This window comes from Citrus sinensis, chromosome 9 (genome assembly GCF_022201045.2).
Source record: "Citrus sinensis cultivar Valencia sweet orange chromosome 9, DVS_A1.0, whole genome shotgun sequence".
NCBI classification, from domain to species: Eukaryota; Viridiplantae; Streptophyta; class Magnoliopsida; order Sapindales; family Rutaceae; genus Citrus; species Citrus sinensis.
In genome coordinates, this window is record NC_068564.1 from 8515565 (window position 1) to 8519924 (window position 4360).

Genomic DNA, 4360 nt, shown 5'->3' on the forward strand with positions numbered 1-4360 from the left:
TTAAAGAATTAATATTTTTACTTCTTATGGTTTTGTTTCTTAAAATTAAGTTTTTTTAAAAAAATTTAACTTAAATAATTATTTTATAATAATGTGTACTTTTATATTAATTGCATTACAATATTGTGAAAGCATGTTAGCTAAATTGGTATAATTGATTAAATCGAAAATAATTTTTAGGTGTAAATATAAACATAATAAATCTATTTTTATACTAAAAAAAGTCGGGTTTGGAAACTAAGTAGATAATGAAACATTTTACCAACCCATAATTGTTAATTAAACAGAAGATTAATTCATACACTTTTACATATTTGCACCAGCTAAAACAATAAAAATTAAATCCGTTTGTCGCGGATACCCATTCAGATTGGATATCCATAGATAAAATTGACATCCTTAATTGCAATCCATAATTAATTTAATTTTCGTGCTTTGTTTGTTGCTTTCCAACAAATTTATCATTTGCTTTGAGTTTCCTGAAGATATTGATATCACAATATAGCATCCTATTGGATGACAATAAAAATATGATATTTAAAAAAATTATTTACAGAATTGTTTTGAGATTTATACTTAAGAAAACACACATGCGCACCGACACACATGTACAGCTTCTCTCATGCAAATGCCTAGATGAAAAAAAGTCTGCGGACATTCAATTTGAGAGGTGAGATTCAATTGCCTCAAGTTAAAATGCTTTTTGCCTTTGTATAGAAAACTTTTGTCCTTAGCCATCATAAATAATGACAGTAGAGCTTATATAGAGTTTGTTCTAATAGAGCTTAATCTAAGTGGATTTTTTACAAAAAAGTATTTTAGTTGTTTAATCATCGATGAGAATTTTTATTAAATATTGTAAAATTATTTTAATAAACAAGTTTTTTAAAATTATATTATGAAAAGAATAAAATAAAACTATGAAATAAATTGAGGGTACTTTAAATAATTTAATACTTTAGTAAAACTTCTATAATATCTACTTTCAAAAATCTAAAATTTGAACTCTTATTAGGGACAGTTTGGGATTGCGGAGGCTGATGAAATAAATTACTTGTATTGTGCAGATAAAATAAGATGCTGATTGAAAAAGTAGCTTGGTGTTTGATAAACTATACTATTGCAGTTGCTGTGAGTTTGAAAACTAGTGTATATGCATTTAGTAAATTATATTACGAAAGTGTTGTTTTATTATATAATGGCCAAAATAGACATGAGTTTTAATTAATTTTTATTTTTAGAGTATATTTAATAAATTGTTTAGACATATCTTTTTTTGTTAAATATGTTATAAATACATGAAAAAAACTCAATTAAAAAAAATCTAAAGAACTTCATAATCTGACAAAATAAATATCATGGATTTTTCTTTTGAAAATAGATTGCCAGCGGATTTGAAACAATTAATTAATAAAAATATAAATATACATAGATTAAGCTTTAAAAGGTATAGTTATGAAATTAGAACATGAACTTAATAGATCAAAACTGGAGAGAACGTACGTGATTATGGCAGTAACTAAATTATGGCGGTAATATAATATCTAATGATTTATATATTAGGGTTTATGGATAAGTAAGATACAATTGTCTTTTTATTAAAATATAGGGTTATAATAGGAATTTTAAAAAAAAGTGGTAGCTTATTGAATAAGTTGTTTTTAAAAACTACTGACAAAATGGAGAAAACTATGAAATAAGCTGTTTTTATAAAATTTACCAAACACTATTTTCATTAAAAAATTATGAAATAAGCAGCTTATCAAATTTCAACTAGAACCCCAAACTGGCCCTTAGTAGAGATAGAATAACTTAATCCCAAAGCTTTACTTGAAATACAACCAAACAATATAAGAAATTTTAAAAAGAGCTTATAAAAGCAGTTAAGTATTTTTAACCGTTAAATAAAATTATTTGGAATTACAACATTGCAAAATATTCGGGAATTATTCCTCATTAAGTAATATAATCCTTTGTTTGGAATGAGATTTCATTGCATTAAATTTTGAATTAATGTAGGATTTCAACATTAAAACCCCATGCTCTCACTAAGGTTTGTGTCGCATAGTAGTAGATTTATTTTTTATTATACTAATTTTCCTCTAATCACTTTCTTTCTTTATTTTTATTGGTTATTAAATGAAGGATATCTGGTTAATTGAAGCCACATACGACCGCAGTTAGGACCGTCACTGGCCATTCATTTTTATATTCGATGAAATTCATTGTGGTGTCTGGAATCTTTGTCGCCAAATCTACGTATAAGTATTACTATCAATGCAGCTTTATTCCACCATAGATCTATTGTTAAGTTTTGAATCCCGAAACTTTGATTGTTGATTTACGATGGATGGATGCTCCATTACTAGAAATACATGCACCATTGGTAGCTCTAGCGATGGGGACTACAATAGTACCTAAAATAATACTAACGGATATTGGAATTTGATTGCCAGCAGCTATTCATGGTGGTTGGCGATGGACGTGCTAGTAATTTTATTTTTATTGAAAACTTAAATAAAAAATTAATAAAAATAAAAATATAGAACATTAAATTATTAATAAATTTAAAAAATAATTTTAATATAAATAGAAAACTAAAATATTTTTATAACCAATACTGCATACTACACCAATTACGATATTATATTATAACTTATTGCATTACATGGTTAAGCTATCTTGCAATAGTTGCAAGGTGCCACAATTTTGTCTTATGTGACCTTAAATTTCATTTAACTCTTACTTTCTTTCTTATTTATATTTTATTTATAAGTTTATGTGCTTTAACTAGTTGATCTTTTAAAATGTAATTTTATTTTATTTAATATTTTTTTACATTTATTTATAAATTTATGTGCTTTGGCTGGTGACTTTCTAAAAGATGATTTTATTTTATTTAAAATTATTTATCTTTTTAAAAAGAATAAATATAATAATAAGCTTATGACTAAATAATATTAAATTAAATCAAATAAATAATATTAAAAATTTATTTTAAATAAAATTAAAAATGATATTATTTTTAAGACACTATTTTTTTAAATATTATTTAGTTTTTTTAAAGAATAAATATAATTATAAGCATATGACTAAATAACAAAATAATATTATTTTTTAACACTTATTACTGATTATTTTATTTTATTTAACATTATTTGGTTTTATGAAAGAATAAATATAATAATAAGCCTATGACTAAATAATATTAAAAATGATATATATTTTTAAGGCTCACTACTGATTATTTTATTTTATTTTTAAAAGAATAAACACAATAATAAGCTTATGATTAAATAATATTAAATAAAAAAATAAAAAAATATTTATTTTTAAGGCTCCCTACTGATTATTTTATTTTATTTAATGCTATTTAGTTTTTTGAAAGAATAAATATAATAATAAGCATATGACTAAATAATATTAAATAAAATGGAATAAATAATATTTATTTTTAATAAAATAAATAATATTAAAAATTTATTCTTTTAAATAAAATATACAATATTAAAAATAAAATTTATTTTTTAATACTCACTACTAATTAAACAATATAAATTGGAAACAATCTGGACTTATATGCAAAAACTTTCAACTCTTTAACTTGTTTATAGTTTTAATAAACACCAGAAAGTGTAATGTTAATATAGTGGTACCTTACAACTGTTGCAAGATAACTGAATCCTGCAATACATATTATGCAAGATAAATGCTAAGTTACAATTATTGTAACTTACACTTTTTATGTGAATCACATAAATTACTGGTCCCATAATTTTACATGATTCACATAAAAAATATAATTTACAATCATTATAACTTAGAAGCTCCCATTATATAATACAAATATATTCTATATGTAATATAATTAATACAATACACCCTACTATAGGATCCCTCTAAGTTACATGCATGTACCTTACAACTCTCTCACATGAATAGTGAGTGAACCCACATCATTCACTATTCATGTGAGAGGGGTGTAAGGTACATGCATGTAACTTAGCATTAGCCCCTACTATAATTCAGTGTGCCTTAAGTTAGTACGAGCTACAACCTACAAGCAGTCAAACGCAAGCATATGCTTGGCTGCTGTCAAGGAGCAGGCGGCTATTCAATATTCCATTCAAATTCAACAAGAAGATTCAAAAAATCGTTAATTTCTTCTCGCGAGCATTAGCGTGAGACTCCTATACGCAATAACTTTCGCGATAAACGGATTGTGACGTGTGGGCCCGCACTGAAACTTATGCGCGCAATAGATATTTACTTTTTTCTTTTTCCATTTTTTCTTAAATTTATAACCTTTTGAATTAAAGAAAAATATATATTAAAAAAATTGTACAGTGGTCACCTTTTC